Here is a 24,313-nt window from a genome sequence, read left to right on the forward strand (position 1 = left end):
ACTTCTCACCAGAGACTATGAAAGCCAGAAGATCCTGGGCAGATGTCATACAGACCCTACAAGAACACCAATGCCAGCACAGGCTACTATACACAGAAAACTCTCAATTACCATAGCTGGAGAAAACAAGATATTCCATGACAAAACAAAATTTACACAATATCTTTCCACAAATCCAGCCCTACAAAGGATAATAGATGGAAAACATCAACATAAGGGGCAAAACTACACCCTAGAAGAAGCAAGAAAGTAATCTTTCAACAAATCCACACAAACCTAATTCCACCTCTTACAACAAAAACAACAGGAAGTGACAATTACTTTTTCTTAATATCTTAATATGAAAATTACTATTACAACATATCCTAATCGATTGATATCTAAAAATATGAGGAATTAGAAATTTGTTGATTGTCATCCAATGGTCTCTCTAATTTGGTAATTGGAGAAATAGGTCCAATATTGTACAATCCATATACATTTTCAGCTTGTTTGTTCGTGACAGTGTGTTACTGTGTACAACATAAGGGTCTTGAAATCTTGCTTCTCCTATCTCAGCCTCTCTATTAGTAGTATTGTTTATTTCATGTTTTTAACCTATAATATGGTTTTCAGAACAGCTTATGTCTTAGTCAAGGTTTCTATTCCTGCACAAACATCATGACCAAGAAGCAAGTTGGGGAGGAAAGGGTTTATTGAGCTTACTTCCACACTGCTGTTGATCACCAGAGGAAGTCAGGACAGGAACTCAAGCAGGTCAGGAAGCAGAAGCTGATGCAGAGGCCATGGAGAGATGTTCTTTACTAGCTTGCTTCCCCTGGCTTGCTCAGCCTCCTCTCTTATAGAACCCAAGACTTCCAGCCCAGGGATGGTACCGCCCACAAGGGGCTCTACCCCCTTGATCACTAATTGAGAAAATGCCCCACAGCTGGGTCTCATGGAGGCACTTCCCCAACTGAAGCTCCCTTCTCTGTGATAACTGCAGCCTGTGTCAAATTGACACACAAAACCAGCCAGTACAGCTTACATATTTTAAAAGTATTTATATACCCAAAAGAAATGTAGACAATTAAATTGGGAGGGAGCTTGCAAGAGAACAAAGAGTGAGATGAGACTAAATGCTCTGCTTGACATTTGTAACTCTTGTATCAAGTTACCACAGTAAGAGCCAAGATTTTAAGGTCTACTAAATACAAAACAAACAAACAAACAAAAAGACTTTATATATTTATGTTCATTTAAGTAAATACTAGTAGTGATGTATTATTTTGAAATATACAGTTAATATGTTTAGAGATATTTAAAATTTATATTGAGAAAAATGTATTTTCAGTATTGCTGTAGACAATAATCTACATAAGACTGTTAAATTGATTGTTGTTTTATATCAAACAACTTTTATAATACTCATTTTTATTATTGTAATATTTTATAAATTTTAAAGAATATGACAAAAAAGATATTGTAGGTATTGAAGGCAGTCTCTGGGAGAGTTGGGGTACAAAAGGAAAACAAGAATGTGGTTTAATTCTATTTACTTAAAATATGTTTTTAAATGTTAACAAATTCAGATAAATTGAAATCATGTAACTTTTCTCATCATAATGCAATAAAACTTAAAAAGAAAAAGACTAGAATAGGAATACTAACAACACTATCTCACCATTAGGAAATGGTATTGCCAGACAGTGGTGCCACAAGCCTTTAATACTAACACTTGGGAGGCAGAGACAGGCAGATCTCTGTGTCGGGACAGCCAAGGATACATAGAGAAACCCTGTATCAAACAAAAAGAAAAAAGAAAAAAAACAACAAAGAAAGCAAATGGTATTGTTTTGGATCAGGAGCTTAATGCAGGAGGTAGAAAGAAGTCATCAAATCCTAGGTATATTTGAATATACAATGAAGCTCAACTGGCTGTTGAGTGGGAATCAGAGTGTGTGAGAGAGAAGTCTAGGGCAGCATTAAAGTTTTAACACCATTAATGGTGTTACCATTAAATGGATGAGAAAGGCTGGGAAATAAACATATTTGGGTATTCATTTTATAACTTTCTTTACAAATAAGTTAGATTCTCACATATGCATCAAACAATACATGTAATAGTTATTTACTTATGAAAGTTCTTTTCTGAGGCTGGAGAGATTGCTTGGTGGGTGCATGCCTGCCTTATAACCAAGAGGACATAAGTTTGGATTCCTAGAATCTGTTAAAAAAAAAAAAACAAACAAACCAGGTACAACATGAACCCCAGCACTGGGGAAGTTGTGTACATGAAGACAAGTAGATCCCTGGAGCCCACTGGCTAAGGAATCTAGCTGAAATGATTGGTTCTGGGTTCACTGAAAGACCCTGTCTCAAAAAGAAGGGATAGACCAATGAAAGAAAGTACATGATGCCATACCTTAGGCTCCATATCTGTTTGCACAATTGTACAAGCATGTGTTCATAACCATATATGTGCCACACTCACACCATGCAGTTGTCTTATGGCTGGAGAACTGGAGATAAGGAATGGTTAAAAGAGACTTGCATTTACCATTATTTGTTTACTTAAGCGTGTATTATTTTAGTTATTTACAAAAAATGTTGATGTGATTGAAATCTAAATTCTGGTATAGAAAAATATGAGTAATGTTCCCCATATTTAGGTATGCTGTGTACTTATTTAAGAGCCTAAAAACATTCATGACTTGGAAAATAAATTTTAAACAAGCATGTACAAAATGTGAGCACATGAAAAAACAAGAGTCTGTCCTATAGCTGCATACAGATAGAAGGTCAGGCTATACAGAACTTTCGTCTTCTGTTCCTTTGTAGCACCTTCTCGGCTGGGCAAGAGGAAGCTGGGTGAGTAGTGAACAAATTCTGATTATATAATTTTGAACAAGAAATTTAAACTAGAGGAAAGTAAAAGTTCCTGAAGCCTTCAGTTGTCTTCTCTCTTAGAACTTTCAATGGCCATGGTACTGTACTTTTAACTAGATTCTGGATTTTAACTGGATAGCTGGATTGTTCATGATGCTACTGGCTCAGGCAGTTTGCTTCCAGGTATTTCACAGAGAATAAATGACCCTGGAATGAACATATAACTTGAAATTAACTTAAAGTGCCAGGACAACTAGCCCAGTCTCAGCCCCTGTTGGCTGTCAGTAGGCTGCCTACTGTTCTGTGGCACTGACCTTGAGCCAGCTGGTCAACATAGAAAAAGCTGCCACTCCACAGCCCAGCAGGTCTGAAGTGGTCAAACTGTTGTGTGTCTAAGAGTGGCAATGCTAGCCTTTCTGCAGCCCTTCTAGGGAGGAAGCTTAACAGAGTGCATAGGTCTCCTGGCAGCTCAGTGGCTCCGCTTTTTGAAGCTACCTCAGCTTATAGGACTTCTCCTTCCAATTTTCCTCTTGCCTTGTCTGAGCACCAATGTCCCAGTAGAAAATCAAGACTTCCCTCAGAACAAATGATCTAAAAATGTCCTGGAACAATGAGGGTGGATAGGGTAGGGGTATTAAAAAGACAAAATTTACCCTTTTTTTTTTTTCCAGCAATCACTATGTGCCCGACATTTGCCTAAACTAGTCAGGGTATAAATTAAAGATTGCCACTACTGGTAAAAAAATAAATAAATAAAAATAAGTCTGACATTCAGCAAGGGTTAGAAACTTTCAGCAAGTGTTTCATGGGTCTAATATCATAATGTGAGCTTTCTGATTTCCTAGTTAATTCTCTTTTCATCCTGCCACACAAATATCAATACACCAAAGCTACCAAAGCACTGTCAACGTCTTCATTCAACTATGTCAGTGATACTCAGGCTCTGTCACTTGTTATTTCTCTTTACTTATTTTATTCATGTGGATGAGTATTTTACTTGCATGTATGTCTACATACTACTATGTGCATGCCTGGACCCACAGTGGCCAGAAGAACATGTTAAATTCCATGGAGCTGGAATTATTGACAATTGTGAGCCACTGTGTTGGTGCTGGGAACCAAACCCAGGTCCCAGCAAGAGCAGCAAGTGCTCTTAACCACTGAGTCATGTCTCCAGTTCCAAATTTAAAAGGCACATATCACAATATACAAAAGTAGGAAAAGACAGCAATAGGGTATTTTGGGGTGTGGGGGAAGCTGAAGAGATGGCTCAGTGGTTAAGAGCACCAATTGCTCTTCCAGGTCCTGAGTTCAAGTCCCAGCAACCACATGGTGGCTCACAACCATCTGTAATGGGGTCTGATTCCCTCTTTCAGTATGTCTGAAGACAGCTATACATATATACATAAAATAAATAATTCTTAAAAACAAAACAATAACAGGGTATTTTGGTGTGAGAGATTTTTGTTTATTTGTCCCAGTTTGTCCTTTTATACCATCAACCAAATATCTAACAAGGCACTATATAATAAGAATTTTAAAGGCTTTTGTTCGGTTTTAGAAAACAATCAATTAATTGGGTAATCACTGTCAGAGCCTCCATGCTAAAATGTGAGGCTGAGTTCCTCACTATCTCTAGGGAATCCTTTCTAGTCACTTTCCAACCAAGAAACGATAACCCAAGCGGCTACACTGTTGAGTCAGCTAATGAAGGCTCATTGAAAAAACTTTAGCATCAGACTAACTTGGTTTGAGTTTTAATGTAGCGGTGGGGGCAACCTGTGCTACATATAAATCAAACTAAAATATCTTGGAAGAAACAATCTCTCCCCTTGAGTATGAATATGAGAATGTTTACACAGAAGGAATTGACAATATGTATTAATATTCACAGGTCAAATTACTTGATTTGATAATTTTATTACATAATTTATAATTTATCAAAATATATATTATGTAACAAATACATATTCTGTCAATTAAAATTAAATATATACATATACACACACACATACACACACATTTTCACATATAAATTCAGCAAGGTCTTCCAACTCCACCACTACTAGGAAATACTATGTGCTGCAAAGCAGAAATCTGCACACATACTGAAGAGGGGCAAAGACTAACACCTGGCCTTTCATGTATTTCAACAACCTCCCTGTTTACTGCATCTCTTACACCTCATCCTTTAGTCTTCACTTGACCCCCATTACCAAGTCTGCTTTGCCTCTGAAACCACTACTTAAGACTCTCAAATTCTGAGCCAAATATATGGCTCATCTTCTAACTGCTGCTCCACTGGTCCTTAGCCCTAGACTCACTCCTGCTTCTCAGCTTGTTCTATGACGCACATCAAGACTAAAGCATGAGCATGGCTGGCTGTAGAAAGCTCTAACTGTTCGCCTTCTCTGTGCCTGCCTTTAGGCTGTTGCACATGGCTGGGGGGAAATTCTACATAGATATATTTCTAAAACTTTCTCAACTTTCTCAACTACTGTCTACCATATCAGCTAAGGTTTCAATGCCACCCAGCCCTCCTTTTTAACTAGTTACTCTCCATGAGTATTTTAAATCTTCTGTCTATTCAAACTTCTGGTCTCCATACACTTTCTTTCTTACTCAGTATCACAACACTTACTCAATAAGAAAATGGAAACCATCAGACAGACATGGCCTCAACTTTTAAACAATATATTCATTAAGTGGTAACTACAATCAGAAACCCAAACACCATGGGCCTGGCCATTAGCGTCCTTATTCTAGTTCCATTCTTTTGTAAATTAATTCCTCTTGTGCTTCTGTTCATCCATTTATAAACTAGAGATATAATTGTTTCAACTTCACAGACTTGTGGTGAGCGTAAAAAAACTAAGTGTATTTGGAGCATTTAGAATGGTTCCTGAAGCCGGCATGATGGATCAATAGGCAAAAGAGGTTACTGCTAATCCACTGATTTGAGTTCCATCCTTGGAGTCCACATGATGGAAGGTGAGAACCAACTCCTTCAAGGTGTCCTCTGGCTTCCACATGTGCTATGTTGCATACCCATGCCCCTCCCCCAAGTATACACACACTCAGTAAATATTTTTAAAGTTTTAAAACCAAGAATGACGGCTGACACAAAGTAAGAAAATCATTAACTATTAACTAGTACTGCCTCCATGATGATACCTACATGCATCAGACACCAGATACGTATATACATAGATCTGTACCTCCCCTGACTTCTGGGTAACAGAGGAAATGTTACATTTTTAAACTGGACATAGAAAAAGATTTAACAAAACAAAATTAAATGTAGCATGCTGTAAGAAAAGTCAGATGACTAACTTATTGCCCCAAATCGAAATGCAGAGTTGAGATTATTTATCAGTTCATCTTTGTAACTATACTACTTTTTCTTCAAAATTTCTAACATTTAATTTGGCAGAAAGTTCTAGCTAAATACCTTAGCTCCTGTTGTAATGAAGCTCAGGTTTGACATATAAGAAATCACCTCAAAGCAAAAATGGGCACACCACTCCAGAAATTATGGAAGAAGTGCTGCTTTCTGAAGGAGGCAGGGAAAGCTCCACCACCAAGAAGATGTCAGTGGGGATATTCTGAAGGGACATAGGCAGAGTTAACAAGGGGCAGGCAACGCCTGCATGGTAAGAAAGAGTGCCAGCAGGAAGTCCCTTGGACATGACAAAATCTGTTTAATGAAAAAAGAGAACATATTAAAACTATTTGGTATGTGGGCCTGAATCAAACAGTACAGCATGAAAGTCCACAGATCACCTGAGGACTTGAAGCAGAGTCCCTTTAAGTAGGAAGTTAGCATTCTAGCAGCTGTCAAGAAATCCAGATCCTTCAAATGTTTTAAAGAGGTAATATGAAAGAAGTCTAAGGAGTCACTGTGGCTGTGTCAGATAAGAGATTGTACTCTGTTCAGAACACCTGGAATCACTAAAGAGACATCTGCTATCATCTGGGAATCAGAGATTAGAGCCCAGGACCACTGGTTCAGGTCAGCTCAGAACAGCATTTCCATCTCTCCATGGCGACTCTGGAGGGAAGAGTGCAATGGCAGGCTTTTCATCAGTTCCTGACATAAACTCCTCAGTGGGTTATTTAAAACTGCATTTAAAGACATTTTGAAATGAACAGCTAAAATAAAATTTAAAAAAAAAACCAACAGACTATGCGAGCACACTACCCCACTAGTCACTACATGTTGTATTTAAATCTAATATTAGAGAGAGTGATTGTGGATAATGCTATTATCAAGGGGCAGTCCTGTTCAGGCAAGTGAAGAGCTCATGCATGCTCACCCAGTTCATGGAAAGCAGAACTCAGCAGCTGTGGCTCTACACCTGCCAGCCTTTGCTGATGTACCTTTTTATTTGTACACAGGAGGTAAGAGAACCCATACCAGTGGTACACAACACAGCCATTCAGAAATTTAGTAAGACTTAAAAATTAAATTAAATGTAAAATTAAATGCATCTTGCCTGGCAAGTGTCCTGAAAGTAATCAATTTAAAGAGAAGCAATATAGGAGCGTTTTAGAGTGAAGGATAGCTGGTGGCAAGCAGTAGCTCGACATTCTGCAGGTCACTCCAAGTCATTCTGGTAGGCTGGGGCAAGCATCCTCCTGCATTGAAGCTGGCCTTGATCACAGACACCAGCTTGAGCAGCAGAGGATGCTGAGAAGGTGTGCAGATGGGTCCTTCCAGGTCACCCTGTCTACCACCAGTCTATTGGGTAAGGGAGTAACACTTTCAGAATTGGCCCTACTACAAGAGAGTCAAAGAGCTCTGGCATGAGAAAAGTGGCAGTTTCAGACACTTTCCTACTCTGGAGGTGACTGATGGGAGGACACTACACTACACATAGACTTCATGGCTCCTCCATGAAAAAAAAGCCAGAAGCAAATATTTTTTCATAAAAGATTTCTCTAAATTTTCAAAATTATATTTTCATTGAGTTAAAAAATACATTTTGCTCAAAATGTACATTTTATGGATTAGCGAGAGAAATAAGAGTACAGACTTTCTGCAAGAAGTGGCTCTATAGCTTTAACACCTGGGCTAGCAGCACATCACACTGGTTGGAAATCCTAACACTTACACATAAAAACTGCCTTGGTCAGAAAGACAGAAAGCACAGCTCCCCTTCAATTATTCCTCCATTCAGTCATTCCTTCATCATTCTTCCACATCAATGCCTGAACAGAGCAGGTGACAAACAAGCTTGATTATTAGTAGATATTTAGTAAGTGACCTAAAATTACTTTCTTTCAAGTTTGTTGTTTTAAATTAAACCTAACTGAAGGTGTCCAGTATCTCAACACTTATACAGACCAACAATGCTAAGACCAAGGTGCTCAGATCTTGAATGCTCTTATCTGGACCTAATAGCTGTAGGACTTGTGCTACTCTGGACCATGCTGGTCCAAGCCTGTATATGATCCTGGCTACTCCCCAGAGCCGACAGAAAAAAGCACATTTTCGGCTGTCCTTTTTCTCAAGACTGGGCCAGCAATCCTAGAGAGTGGTAGGAAAGCACACATAAAGGGCAAGGAAAATTACTTCTCCTGCAATCATTGTTTTTCAGTTAGCATCTTCACAGATCTCTACTCCTGGGTCAAATTAGAGCTGATCAAGTAGAGAGTGGGCACATGGACAACACTTACCTTCAAAGAGGAAGGAACACTCACAATGCCCATTTGCTTTTAAAGGTTCCCAGATAGCAACAGTATTAAGCTCTCATCTTCAGCATTAGCAGAAAGGGTGTTCAAAGCCTTAAAAGGGAGGGGGACGGAGGGAGCCTGCCGGCATCACGGCTGCCTTGAAAGCTGTGCAGCCAGTCTGTCAGTTTCATGCCTGTGGTTTCCTTTCATTCTCAGTCAATTTAAATTACTAATAATCAGTAAGCCTACATGACAAGACATCCATTAAAGACAACTACTAATAAAATCAAAACTAAATATCAAATTGGATCATGGTATGGCTTGCTCCTGGGTTATCATTTAAGCTTGCATACAGTGAAATCTAATACAGTGGAGGCACTGCTCCAAAGAACAAGACTAATTGCCTTTTTGAGTTCTCCTAGGGAAGTTTTGTGAACAAACAGAAGTCACTTAAGATCCTGGATGCATACATGCTTGATGGGACAGAGAGTGATAGATAAATGTTTATTTAAGCTCAATAAACCACAAGGCTAGCTACCTTACAAAACTCACACAAGCTGTCAGTAGTAATGAATAATCTGGCTTGCAAGTCAAGTGCAAAATAACTTTGCCTTAGTAAGTGAGCATGACTACTTTTTATTTTGCCAGGCACAATTACTATCCAAATTATTATAAAGCTAAATACTAGTTACTGCATCAGTCAGGAAACTCAGCAGTGCCGCAGAATTCCATGTATAATGATTCATGGAGAGACACAAGACCTGTAGATGAGTGACTGCATGCTCTTAGATCTTGTCAAATACCTTGGGAAAGTAATGCCTCCCTTATTTGTTTTGTTTTGAGCCGAATCTCAATGTAAAGTGCAGGCAGTCTTGAACTTCCAGTCCTCCTGCCTCAGCTTTTTGTATTGGGATTATGGTATGAGCAATCATATCTGGGTAAGAAGATTCTCTGGGCCTTCCTGGCAAACTGAAGGACAAATGGGGATCAGATATTAAACCTGACTATAAAATCATGAGAGCAGAGGACTTTCTGATAGCAAGAGTAGTAGACTTACTACTTGCCTGTTGAATGAATAAAGTCCATACAATGGGCCAGATGCTGACTAGGGGATGCATATGTTAAACAGGAGCTCATTTCATCTGTAAAACTGCTATGAAGGAGAATAATAAACCTAAGGCTTTCAAAAAGAGAGCCACTACCCATAGTTTCTGGGTAGGATGGAAATTCAATCCTACATCTGTCTGGCAAAATCTAACTTCCTATTTTCTTCCATTAAGAAAAATATAAATATTTCTGTAAGGCTGAATTGTATCACTGACACTTCAAAATCTTAGTCCATTCTATAAAAGGGGGTCAGGGCACCATTATATGTCTAGGTCCCATTTTAATTTGGGATTTTTACAATGTTTACACTATTGGAATTGTGAGTAGCCTCATAGGTGAAGGGACTACTACAGGAACCCTTTACAGTTTCTCAGAGACTGGCTGGGGAGAATTCCAGTTGTCCACTAGCTTTTGCCAGAATACATGGTTCAGTCCTCCCTGCCTCACTTAAATGTTGCAAGTGTGTTGCTGAAATGGCCCATCCCTCCAGCATGTATGGTCCAAATTTTTGCAGAGCAGCTACAGATGCAGTTTTGGAAATACAACTCTTAACAACTCTTCCATCTGGTTCTCACAGCAGCCCTTTTTCCATAGCCCATAGAAGTCACAGTCAGCTCCTGTTTCTCTGGGATGCTAGCTGTCTTTTCATGTTGCTGACTATACATTATGTCTGTCTGTCAGCAGACCGGGGAATGGTCTCCATCCTGACAGATATATTTCATAAGTGCCTTAAAAGCACACACACTAATGTGAAGGAAAAAAAGGAAATTCTTCTGGTTTTGGACTCTGGCTATTTGCTCTTTGCAGCTGAAGGTGTCAAGGGAATGAGATTTCCCAGGTAGATGCACTAATGTAAAATGCATTAGTGTTAAGGTGGGGGCTCCCAATCCACCCAGGGCCAAAGGGTTAATATAAAATGACAGAATTTAATGACTGCTATTATGGTTGCCAAGCAACACAGAGAAGGTGTGCCATAAAGGCCTAATTAATGAATGAGGTAGCAAGAGTTTCTGTTAAGTTGGTAAGCAGTTCACAGTTCACCATTGGTTGGCTCTGCCCAGATGGTAATGTTCTTAAGCTTTCTTAGCTCCACTGAGCAGCAACAAAATAATGTGATGATAGTTGCAGTTCTGGCTGAAGTCCTGACATCCTTTCCATACTCATGGCAGAAACTACAGCCTCCTGCAGGTTCATACATGGGAAGGTATGCTTGCATTTTGTTCCTCTGATGAGCCAGACCTACCAGACTGTGACAGTGGCTCCTTTCTATGTGCCTTTCTACTGTGATGACACAGTCAAAATTTGGGACCAAACTAGATTGTCCATAGAACTAGCTTTGTTGGAGGACAGAGAAGAAAAAGTACTTTTCAAAAACAAGTCCAGGTGGCAGTGAAAAGGACTCAGGACCAATAGTTAAGCCTCCCATTCCACTGAACTCCCCACTATAGCTATGTATCATCTTGAGCTTTCCTACACCAGAGTTCAAAGTCTGTTCTGGACTCTAAGCCTTCTTCCTCAGTCCTGTCATGATCATGCTGTCAGGTTCTATGCAGGTATCAAATCACAGAGCCCTTCCTTAAATAGCTATCATCTTAAATTATCTTAAATTCACTTAAAAAAAAATAAAAGGAAATGAGGCTTGGTTCAAATATTAAGTGAGGAAGCTCTTGAATCCTATCTTTTGCTTGCTCCCTATTCATTCTGCCACATGGCCTCAGTAACAGCTACGGCTCATAATTAAAGGCTTGCCCTAATTTAATTTCCATGCTGAAAATAGACAATTACTGTGTTTTGTACTATGCCACGACTGTCAATTAAAACCACAAAAGTTCCTTTGAAGAGTACATCTACTACATTCAAGCATAGCTCCATATCATCGTGTATTCCAACAGGAAGGTGTAATGGACTGGCAAGAGAGGAAAAACAGTTTTCTTCACCCCAACCACCAGCTAAGTCTTGAAGAAAACAAGAGGGAGGTGGGGGCAAAGGGACAGAAGAGGCAGCTGTCTCAGCCTGAAATCCAAGGGAAAAGGCTCTTACTCTTCAATGGAGGAGGGGCTGTGCCTGCTGAGGGGGCAAAGGAGAGCCCCAAATGAACAAAGGTAAAGAGAAGAGTAAGAAAGATTGGTCTGAGACCAGCTAAAGTGTTCTCATTAATGGCCTGCAACTTCAAATATAATCAAAGTAGGGGCCTCAGCTCTGTCTAGCAAAGGATCAGAAGAATCGCTCTCTGATCCTTTCATTAATGGAAACCCATTCTTTTCACAAGGCCCAGCAACTACAGACAAACACTCACTTTTCTGACTATGAGGCTATTTATAATACATTCAAATGCTTTTCAGAAGAACCTTGGGAAGTCAACTTCATCACTGTCAACGTTTTCTGCTATGTTGAGCCATGATTATTTACAGATGACTCTCACTTATCTATGGAGATGTTTGAAATCCAGGATCAGCCTCCTGCTGCCACCCAGGATTCAAGTATGCTGCTTTAGTCTGCTGTTTGAGAGCTCATACTTGGGGAACACCAACAACCCAGTGTTACTTTAGGCAAAATGCAATTACAAGAAGCAGCAGCTACTTTCACCTAAAAGAGCACTCATCCTCCCACCAAATATTCCATGAGCATTTAAAAGGGATTTAAGTACAAAAATCAGGACTTCAGGGAGAGACTCTCCTTCTAAATGTACAGATTCTGTTTTCAAATAGCAAACTTGCTGGGCTACTCTCTCTCTCCACACCAGCATGTCCCCTCCTCTTTACCTTGATCCCATGGCTTCTTACCTCACTTATAATTGGGTCCTCAACACTGTCACCAAAGTGGTAACACATAAATGTGTCTATGACACTCTCTGACTGGTGGTTTTTCCAGATTGTTCTTCACTGACTTCTGAATCAAGCTACAAGTCCATGCCCATAGCATGTGAGGCCCTTGATCTTAGGAAGGGGGGGCTCCTAACCTCCCTCCCTAACTGTGTTCAGGGATTGAATGGCTTGACACTGCAGAAACCCTGGACTCTCCTGGTTATAAGCCTGTGCTATCTAACCTACCTAGAGTGATTTTCCTTATCCCCATCCCTGTTCCAATTTGCCAGCCATGTTGGGGGATCCTCTTAGTAGCACTTGAGGTCTCACTTCCTACTATTACTAAGTGAGGTATACTTCCTCCTGGAGGGCTTCAAGCTTTTACAAGTATTCAAGTTTTAACGTGTTAAGATCACTGGTTTGATCATAGCTCCTATAATCCACCTCTTATCTCTGTATCTCCACTGTTAACTATAGCCAGGCTCAAGGTAGAATGCAGGCAACATTTACTGACCTGATGGTTTGCCATTCCTGGTGAACAGACTATACCTAGCATCAAATCTACTCTAGTATGATCTTCACTTCTGGTCAGAAGACTAAGAAAATCCCAGATTTTCCTTAGTTCATTATTCTTGAAAGCACTGGACTAGTCCAGGCTTTGTATTCTTAGCACTCTGTACCCACTCCCATGTTTAAGAGTCAATTGGGCTCTTCTACTTAACCTGCATTTCTCATCCTACCTCTCGGACATAATTCATCCACACTATAAAACAAGCCCCATTCATCAAGACAGACCAAAGAGGGAAGATCCATGAGTGCACACCTGTGGAATATCTAATCAACCTCTAAACCAGCACACCTAAATTTCCTAATGAGCCTGAAGTAGGAATTTCACTCTTTAACTGCACTGAAAAGCAATGTGCTCAAAGCGGCTGGCTCCAAGCCAAATGTGACTTCAACTCTGGTACAAAGAGTCAACCACCAGGCAGGAACAGGGAAGAGGAGTAGGGAGGAAAGGGTGGACAGTGAAGAGAAGTAGGAAAGAAGGGGGAACACAAAATTGTAAAACAGAAAAAACAAAACCAAACAAAACCAAGAACATCTTCTGCGCTTCCTTAAGAAGAGAGGTTGGTTTATTCAAAACAAAAGACTGGATGTAGCAGCATGGACTTGAGGGCTGAGTAGCAGAGTGCCCAACGAGGCTGCTGAGCCTTTGCTTCAGTGCTATGCTGCAGAATCTGGATCCTATCCTCTTAGAGATCAGGTAACAAAGAGAGGTGCAATTTGTTCTTTCTTGTAAAAGACAGTCTAACAACTAAAAGCTTGAGGAGAATAATACCCCCCAAAACAACCAAGCAGCAAATAAACATATGTCATTCCCAAGGCCTTTGACAAAACTGTCAAAATCCAAACTTAAAGTTCAGATCTTGACAAGTATTTTCAACGGGCTTTTAATGATTTAGAAGCATAAAATTAGCTTTATAGATTACCATTTAAAATGGCTGGAAAAAAAAAGCTAGGAACAAATCCACATATTTAGGAAATTCTTACTGAAGTCACAATTTCAACACACTTTTACTTTTATCGTCAAACATACCTGCCATTGTAGGACCTCTCAGTACAAGACACCAATTATGCCACAAGCCTAATTGTCAAAGCTCCAGCTAGAACTGAAAATTTAGAAGTTGAATATGAAACACTCTTGTGACCTTCATTATATTCTTGTTCAAAATCTTCACTATCAGTAGTGTAATTGTGAGCTAAATGCTAACATTCAGTGATATTCAGAGACAGATTTTACAAAGCCTTTTAAAATGCTTGAAAGCTTTAAAGCCCAGGTCTCTGATGTGACAATGCTTTGCAAACTGACCTGGGAAAAAAGTCTGCTTCTCTCCAGAATGCAAAGGCAGCTGCCTGGACCACAGGCTCTACTGTGTGCTTTGGAAGTGGTTCAGCATTGCTCTCCTCATAACTCAAATCCTGGTTTGTGTCTGTCTTTATAGGTCATTGTTGGCCAGATGGAAAATATTAAGAGAAAGATATTGCAACTGAAACAGCAGGCTGTAGTAGTGCACGGTCGCAAGGCCCCAGTTAAGCACAAGCAGATCTGCAGGTGGGCTGTTCCCTGCCACAAACCAGCTCTGGTGCATCCTCTGCTCAGCAGCAGGAGGGCCTGGCCAGCTGAGAGCCACCACTGTGCCAAACAGACTGTGCGGGTCTCACTGCTCCAATGCTTCCAGTGAAAGAAGGAGAATCGATAGGTTCCTTTGTAAACAACTTGTGCTTTTAGGCTGTGGCCAACTTCAAAGGGGAATAACTTAATCCAGCCACAAGTTATGCCATGTACATCTTCAGGCTGATTTTTTACTTGAGAAATTATGTGATCACCTAAAACTGGATTCTTGCAGGTAAATGACAAATGACAAAGGAAAGTTAAGCAGGGAATATTGTACAACCAAATGTAGTTGCTATTTCCTGCTTAAACTAATTTTCAGCAAAATCTGATTTCTTATATTTTTGGTTGTAAGCCTAGCCTTTAACAGCTGATCCATCAATCCAGCCCAAAATCTGATTTCTTATGAGTGAATGCAGACTTCAACATCAAAGTTTGTGCTGTGGTACAATGTTCCTTCACGAGTCCACCTCTGTATATGAGGCCTGGCTCAAGTGTGGTCCCATTCACATACATTTGTGCAATAAAAACTTCAAGTTGTTACTAATGACTAGCTCTTGTTTTGAAATGATATAGGAGAGCTGCTATCATCAAGACACAAAGAGCCAGGACAGCACAGGAGTAACTTCCCTAAAATTAAATCTAAATCTGAAGAAGCACACAGAATCTATGGTGCCTATCTGTATCTTATGAACATGAAGGCATAAAGATAGCAGAAGGAAGAGCCTCTGGCTTTGGCAGGTACCCAGGTATAAGCACTCAAGATAGGCAGTAATAAATGTGTGCCCAACAGCCAAAAAGGAATATCTATATCTATATTATATATATACATATATAATATGTATATATATACAGAGAGAGAGAGAGAGGGAGAGAGAGCAAGTGAAGAAATTTTAAGATTTACTTGTTTTATGTATAAATGTTTTACCTGTATATTTGTGTATGTATGCACTCTGTAAATACAGTGTCTGCTCTGTGTGTGTGTGTGTGTGTGTGTGTGTGTGTGTGTGTATTCACAGACATGCATGCTTGTGTGCATTCTGTGCAAATGGTATCTATAGAAACCAGAAGAGACCATCATATTCCCTGGAACTGGAGCTACTGTTATTTGTGAACTGGTGCTGGGAACTGAATCCAGGTCCTCCACAAAAGAAACAAGTGCTCTTAACCAACGAGCCATCTCTCCAGGCCCCACAAAATAGATTATCCAGAGACCATAGAAACAGTCCTTTGAAAACACTTAGTTTCGTCATCTGGACTGGAGACAGGCGGCTGCAAGCAGCTGGCTTGCTCCAATCGGTTGGAGCTAACTGCTGCCTTGTGGCCTGGCACATGCCCCAGTTGAGCGAAGATGGTGGGGGGCCTGAACAGCGCCCATAGCTGTGGGTGTGTGCAGTGCCCTCTTCATCAGGTACTGCATCTACTTCCACCGCAAAAGTCAGACTTACCCACAAACTTCAAGAACAGGCTTCGAGAACGAAGAAAGAAACAGAAGCTTGCTAAGGAGAGAGCTGGGCTTTCCAAGGTACCTGATTTAAAAGATGCTGAAGCTGTTCAGAAATTCTTCCTTGAAGAGATACAGCATGGTGAAGCGTTATTAACACAAGGTGACTACCAGAAGGGTGTGGACCACCTAACAAATGCCAATGCTGTGTGTGGACAGCTGTGGCAGCTGCTGCAAGTGTTACAGAAGACTCTTCCACCACGTGTGCCAGATGCTTCTGACCAAGCTCCCAACATTAGTTAGAGAATTGTAAGTGCTCAGAGCTTGGTTGAAGATGATGTGGAATGAGCCAGATACCAACATTATGAAATCTCAGTAAAATAGTTTAGCAGTGAGCTTGGAAGCTGAGCAGCTCTGGGGGATTAAGGGCAAACTGTGCTGTCTTGAACTGCCCCACACTGACATCTGCCAAAGCAAATGTGAATTTTGGTAGATCCACTGTCTGTTCTATTTATTTTTCCAGTGAAAAGTATTTTGATAGAGCTTTTTATTTTATAAATATACTGAGTTAACCAAAATATCATGGATTTCGTTTGTTCTTAAGACATGCAATTCAAATGTAAATATAGTAGAGTATTAATTACTTAGGTAGAAACTCCTAGTGATTTTAAAAGATTGGAAAAGAATGAGGAATAGTTGAATAATGCACATTTTAAAGACTAGAACGTTTTACTGTATGTTATAAAATTGGGTAGAAACTTGTGTTTGTGAAAACTGAGCATTAAAACCTTACAGAGACAAAAACAAAACAAAAACAAAACAAAACCGCTTAGTGTCTGTAAAACTTTATAAAGACACTCAAAACAATTTTGAGGAGACAGTTCCAAGAAATTTCTACAGATTTGAAAATGTATCTCATCACCTTCCCCCTGACTCCCAACATGTTCCATGAGCTAATAAAGTTGGAAAGAGTCTTAGAGGACAAAGGAAAAAGGTCCAAAGATCAGCACTGGGGATCTGTGTTCAAGTCCTGCAACAGAGCAGCCACAGAACCTCAGATCACCGAACTCTGCATTGTCATCTGTCATTCACCCAGTTGTCAAAAGAACTGAGTAGGGTGGTGAATGCTAAAAGTATTAGGCATGCTGTAATACAAGTGAGAGAGGTACACAGCAATAAAATACAGATAGGCTGGTACAAAACCATTGGAGGGAATCTAATGAGGGTAACAGCTGCTCCCATTTTCCTAAAACTTCTTAGTTATTTGATTGTCTAAGGTTTAAAGGAGAAAACATTGAAGTTCTTTGCATGTTTAAGATGCAACTTCATTTCTACCAAATAGAAGTTAATTTTAATTCATAGTTCAGGCTAGATTTTTAAAAGAGAAATCGAATGTCATTCCCATATACAAAGGAAAACAAAGCAGTGCTGAGGCCCTGACACCAGTGACAGACGGATGGAAGGAGGGAAGGAAGGAAGAGAGGGACAGAAGGAGGGAGGGAGAGAGGGAAGGAGGGAGGGAGGGAGGGAGGGAGGAAGGACAGGCACTTTCTGACCAGCTCCTGCCCAGACAAGATTTTATATTTACCCAGCTGCATCATTTGAAGCTGTTTGCTTTTGACATCATAATTACAAAATGGTGTGAGGGCTGTGAGATCACAAACAGATGATGACTCAAATATGAACAAACATCAAGAAACAATCTTTTTTTTTTGCCAAAGACCTTCCAAATGATAGGAGGAAAACACCATCAGGGGAACAAATTGCAAAAGTAGAACAAAACACAATGAAAACTCAGCATTCAGGTTCTCAATTATATGATTTATATTGGCAAGCCAAAGAAAATGCAAACAACTAGGAAAGAAACCTTGCTATAAATCTAATAAAACAGGTGTACACCAAAACCCACAAACACTAAAGAAAGACCCAAAGGACACATGCACAGATGTTCTATGTATGCTCTTAGAAGAAGAAGACTGAAAAACTGGTATAACTTTCTCCAGTTGATTTATACATTTATCCCAAAATCGATCTAGATGCCTCCAGGATAGAATTAGAAGAGGAAAAATATTTATAAAAAGCAAAAGAACTAGATAACAGTTTTGAAAAAAGAAAAACTGCTAGAAAACTCATGCTATCTGATTTCAAGACTAGTTATAAGCCCTGGTAATCTGTCTCGTAGTGATAGACAGAGGATCATGGAATAGGAAGGTCCTGAAACAGACTTCCACAGAGTCAATTTCCAAAAGTGCAGATTTTTTGTTTTTGCTTTTTTGTTTGTTTTTTTTTTTTTTGTTTTTTTCCAGACAGGGTTTCTCTGTATAGCCCTGGCTGTCCTGGAACTCACTCTGTAGACCAGGCTGGCCTCAAACTCAGAAATCTGCCTGCCTCTGCCTCCCAAGTGCTAGAATTAAAGGCATGTGCCACCACTGCCCGGCGAAAGGACTCTTTTTAAGAAGTGTGTGTGTGTGTGTGTGTGTGTGTGTGTGTGTGTGTGTGCACAGACATGCATGGATTCCAAATCCAACAGGTGACATAACAAACTGGGGATGATATAAAATTCTGGGGAAGATTCAGGACAGCTAAAACTTGCATTGCTGGTGCAAACCTAAGTCCAAAAGAACACAGCCACTAGAAAACCACAAGGCAGCCTCCCACACACCTGAACACATCCTTAACACACAGCCCACATCAAACACACTGCTAGGCATTTACTCAAGAGAAACAAAACATGTTCACACGAAAATCTACACCCACATGTCTAAAGTGGCTTTATTCACAACCACAGAAACCACAAGTAGCTCTGATATCTTTCCATGGTCAATAGGCACACTGTGCATCACAGGGCTGCATCCAAATACCTACTCATCATACATGTCAATCCCATGCAAAATAACAACACAGAAAAGCCTCAAATGGACTTTGCTATGTGCAATAAGCTGATTCCACAAAGGAAGCACATATGTATAACTGTAACGGCATTTCGGAAAATGTGAAACTATCTGATCTACGCCAATCTGTTGTCATCAAGGATACAGGGTGGACGAGTCTTACTATCAAGAGTAGCATAGGGGTATGGGGGAAGAATTGTTTTGGTAACAGATACAAGACTCTATGAATTTGTCAAAATTATATAAGTGGACACAAGAAAAAGTAAAGTTTTACAGTGTGTAATTAAAAACTGGACTCTGGGAGGAAAAGAATCCTCAGTATAGATAAGTTTCACTGTCCTTTAACTTGCTAGGCCTTGGTTTCTTTGTCTGTATAATGGGTATAGCAGAGCCCCTCAAATACTATGCAGATCCAACTACGAATGTGTGGTAAGCACTGGACAAATACTACATTTTCAATAAATACGATCTGTCATTAATTTTTAAGTTATAGAAATGTAGGATATTGCATTTGATTAAAATCAGAATCATTTAAAGGCTATAATAAGATATTCTGAAAACAGTGGGAGTCACCTAATCAGAGGGAACCTCCCTTTGTAAAATACAATTTGAGGGGAGGGTTGGGATGCAGTAGCCGAGAATTCATGAGGACCTGAACTCAGTGACCAGCACTTGTAAAAATAATGTATATAAACACAAGAAAGGAAGGAAGGATAAAAACAGGCACGGTGATATGGGCCTGTTAGAAGGCTGGGGCAGGAGGATTGCAAGTTTGATGCCAACCTAGGCTATATGACAAGACTCTGTCTCATTTAATCAATCAGTCAATCCACAAACACTGATAATATATGTAATCATCTATATCTCTTTATCAAGGGTCAACAATATAGCTAATTGAAACTTGTGTGGCTGTCTTCAGATCCAGTGTCAGGTAAATGTGGAAAAAGTCCATGTTCCATATGTCACAGATGGAGAAGTATATATGGGAGGAAAAATATGAATTCTAGAGTCAGAGCTAACTTCAAGTACTGACAAATAAGTAATGCCTATTCTGTGATATACCCTCCCGCTAACTGTTTTGCTGGATTTCATGAGACAGGTTCTCTATGCAGCTAACAGAGGTCTAGAAGTTGTGATTCTTCAGTCTCTGATTCCTAAGTGCTACAGTTGCAAGTGTTTGCCTCCATGCCCACCCTGCCTTTCCTTTCTATAAAACAAAGCTATGTGTCCCTGGAAGAGCTGTTGAAGGAAAGGAAATGTGCACAAATGAAGAGAAGCACTCCTCTAAACACCACTAGTTTCCAGCATGAAAAGTTCTACCTCAATCCCTGATACTACAACACTCCAAAAGAGCCTTGGGAATGAAGCTTGGAAAAAGTATTACTTTTATTTTATTTGTCTTATTAGATTTCAAAACCTGTGTTAGGACGGATTGCTGTGAGGCAACATCATGTTATTCAGTTCCTTGAGGAATACATTATTGTCCTCATTTTTTTAAAAAAAAATATTAGAAACAAAAGTCCAGGAAAGTGAGGTTGTGCTTATGCAGTGGTAGCTAGGAAAAGAGGAGATGGGACCTGACCCCTCACAAGGAACAAATGGCATTCACTTAAAAGGCTGGTGACCTTTTCTACTAAGGTCATTTATGATATATATTTTAAATAATTCTTCCAGAGGCCACATGTTATTTTCAAAGTTTTTATTATCAACCAAGATTTCCAAATCACCAGTAGATCTGTACCTTTAATAAAATCAAAATCATGGAACAAGCTACTTCCATAAGATTAAACTTTCTCCACTAATAGCAGTTCATTTAATGAGGCCATTAAATGATGCAAAAGGCACCAATAATTTCAAAAGCTTTTCTGGAGTATTTGAGAACTGAGCCACAAGTGTGGAAGACTTGGAACTTACAGAGGGAGAAAACTCAGTGTACTCCTGAAGTCACACAGCTCACCAGGCTGAGTGAGGTGACACTGGAATCTGACCTGCTGACCTGGTGGCCCTGCTAACTCAGGAGGCCAGGTTACAATATTCTATAATGATGCAAGGAAAAATTCTGAGTGCTCTGAAGACCCAAGGGATAGCTAAGAGAAAACAGAAGATAACAGGGGCCTTATCTATCTTGAAAAATAAATGAGCATTTGTGTTTAATATCCCACCTAAAAGTCACAAAAGTGCCAACAAGCTAATGCAATTTAAATTGATGATATGGTTGTGCATTAGGAAGACAGCACAGAACCTACCCTAGCTCCCTTATCATTCATTACAAATGTACTCATGGGAATAAGGAAGAAAATATTCAAGAAACATGAGTTATGGCAATAAGGGCCTAGTAAGCTCACTGGACCTTCATAAGATGGCTTTGATTTGAAATTTTTACAAGTCTCAGAAGATAGAGTTTTAGCATTATGGTAACCAGCCAGTCCTATTCCCTCATGTATATTCTTATAGTTGATCTAGTCCAGTGCCACACTTAGTATCATGTAGTTGATTAGCAGAGCACATAGGACTTCGACCAAGTCTTCAAGCCCCAAATCTTCCCTGCATAACACTTTGATGCCAATGGTCCCTACCTTTACTGATTATCCATGACATAAAATCAGCAATCTTACAGTCAATTACAGGATATCAACTCAATTTATTCAATACTTTTAGACAAAGATTTTATTATTTTATTTGGTTAGCTTGTGGAATACAGTAATCCTTCCTGAGTTACAATTAATTTTGAGCTAGATTAGAATTATTTTTAGCATCTAATATGAAAAATGCTTTTAGATTTTGTCTCTTAATTTGACCTTGAGTTGCACCTGGTCCTTAAAGGATAACTAACTATGTAACTGAGTAGTTCAAATTATTTTTACTAAAGAAAGTAAAAAATCCAAGTTGAGTTTGGGGAAGTGGGTATGGACATAACAGAATCAAAGATTTTCATGTGCATCCCTTGATCTTTAAAATAGTATTATATAACAACAGAAGGTCTTGCTCACTTGCTGTACCTGCAGAACATTTCAAAATCCATTCTTCCCAGAGGATTTTGCAGCCATCAGCAGCACTTCAAAGGAGGCAGACAGTGGATGAGCATAAATCACAAGCAACTCTCACTTTATGAAACATTTTGAAAACAATACTCCTGAATATACCTGCCTCTCACAGGAATCTGTGCCCACACCTCAGAAGCATGAGAGCACATGTGAGAAATGCTATTCACATTTTGTCACTTGCAATCTGAACCACTGGTACCAGCAAACGCAAATACCCTTCTGAGAAAGTTATATGAAAAATCCTGTCAAAGACCATTTAAAAGAGCCTACTAGTTCAACACGCTTAGCTGAGAAAACTTCCCAGAAGAATAAGAAATTGAAACAAGAGAAACAATATCCAGAATGCAAAACCCTGAGCACATTAACAGCCACCAGGGGACTCATAACCAGAATTTGGTAAGAGGATTTTAAGATTAATAGACAAAATGAAGTTAAATTTAAGACATATATAAATTAATGTACATTTGTTCAGTACAGATTCAAAATAGCAAAACCAGTCAGGAAATATAACTCAAAACCTTAAACAATTGTTCATAGATTTTTCTTTTACAAAATAAAAACCTGAAGATAAATAATCATCACAAGTCTGTACATTGCTGACATCTGGGCCAGATTACATCAAACACCATCTTTCTGTTCAGCATGGCACAAGAGAATTAAAAAAAAAAATTAAAACCTGTCCCTACAGCCATAAAGAATAAAAACTGCTGAATCAACAGCTTCTGGGTATGTGTGGGCACATGTGTGTCTGCATGAGCGCATGCATGTACTGATGTTTTTTATTTGTTTTGTTTTTCATTTTTTTATTTCAGGCATTTTTCAACACATTCATGTGCTTTACTCTTACCCCCTTCACCATTCAGTAGCACTGCAATGCTCCAAAATCTTCACTCAGTGCATTAATGGAGTAAGTTTTATATCTTTAAGTGCCAAAGGAACTTTGGCCACTGGTAAGAAACCATTTGAAAAACACCAGCAACTTTTGTTAAGGCTGTTGTTTTATAATCAAATGCCATTCAGAGCAACTTGAACTGAACCTTTTTATTATCAAAGAGAGTAATTCACTGGGTTGCCTGGGATTTGGTTGGCAGACCATTTCAATATTTATCTGGGGACAACTTTCACCTTTGGCTAAAAAATACTAACAGAGCTTGAAACTGACCAAAGTAAGAAAAGTAAATACTACGGCAAGACTTACTGTGGACTCTTGGAGGCGCTTACTGAAATGATGGTGCCTACAAAGCTTTCCTATAGCATGTTCATATGTGCCTTTGTATACATGCATGTTCTAAACAGCCAACTGAGCTGTTTGCCAGAACATAATATGCAGTCTTCACTAGGATCCACAGTGTTTTTCAGAACAAAGTGTTTTTAAGGACACAACCCAACTTTCTTCTGATGTCAACACTGCTTTTCTTCAGTAGTTAGGAAAAGAACTCAGTCATGTTTTCAGAACTAACCTCAGTTTCAAATAATTACCTAGTTGATACTGAGCAAGTATTATGGGAAAGCAAGTAACAAGGCCCCAGCTTTTGTCCTAATTGTCAGGAGTCTGGGTTTTCTTATTAAAACTAAATTTTAAAACATTTATCTTTCCTAACTTACACAATTAACTTCTGAACACAGAAAACTACTGGATATAAATAAAACTAAGAGAGAAAGCAGATTTAAAAGCACCTGGGAAGGACAAACTGAGAAAGAAATGTGGTCACCCATGGAAAAAAAATCTCAGGCCAGCTTTGATAGGACCTGTAGCTGAAAGTTCTTTAAGGTTTTCGGTTCCACTCTTCAGAGATGAGGAACTCACACTATCTTTTAATAAAAGGCTTGTATCTGCCTTTGATATATGAAAGACACTCCCAGCTGGAAGAGAGCATAAGAAAGATCTCAAATATTTGCTTCAGCTATAGAGAGCTATTAATGAAAGTTTAGAAAATGAAGTAACAGAAAGCAAAGAAGCAAAAAAAGAAAAAGAAAAAAATGAAGTAACATTAGGAGGGAAATCTTTAGAAATAGATGGCATGTCCCCACCCTGAAAAATCTTAGTGGAGAATGCTTCAGTAATATAAAATCTAACAAATAATCTTCCCTCTTATACATACCAGAATTCTTCACCCTCTTCCACCTAATCTAGAACACATCTTAACCCTCTGTTATGATAGAAAACGGGCTTCAGAGAATTTGCTTTTCACACAAAACACCAAGGGTGAAACTCACATACCAAATGCAGAGGCCATAAAACCCAACAGAATCAATCAGCAGCTCCCTGACGCGAGAATTTTACAATAAATTCTTAGAAAAACAAT

At 39.3% G+C, this 24,313-nt stretch overlaps 1 protein-coding gene and 1 pseudogene across 17 annotated transcripts in view; one reads left to right on the top strand and one right to left on the bottom strand.

Moving 5' to 3' along the window:
• The window catches only part of Dennd1a (DENN domain containing 1A), a 486,221-nt gene that overhangs the window by 281,216 nt on the left and 180,692 nt on the right, over window positions 1–24,313 (bottom strand). The window lies entirely within an intron of this gene.
• Window positions 7,128–16,420, top strand: LOC116090535 (annotated as a pseudogene).

The sequence above is a fragment of the Mastomys coucha genome, unplaced genomic scaffold (genome assembly GCF_008632895.1).
Source record: "Mastomys coucha isolate ucsf_1 unplaced genomic scaffold, UCSF_Mcou_1 pScaffold15, whole genome shotgun sequence".
In the NCBI taxonomy this organism is placed as follows: Eukaryota; Metazoa; Chordata; class Mammalia; order Rodentia; family Muridae; genus Mastomys; species Mastomys coucha.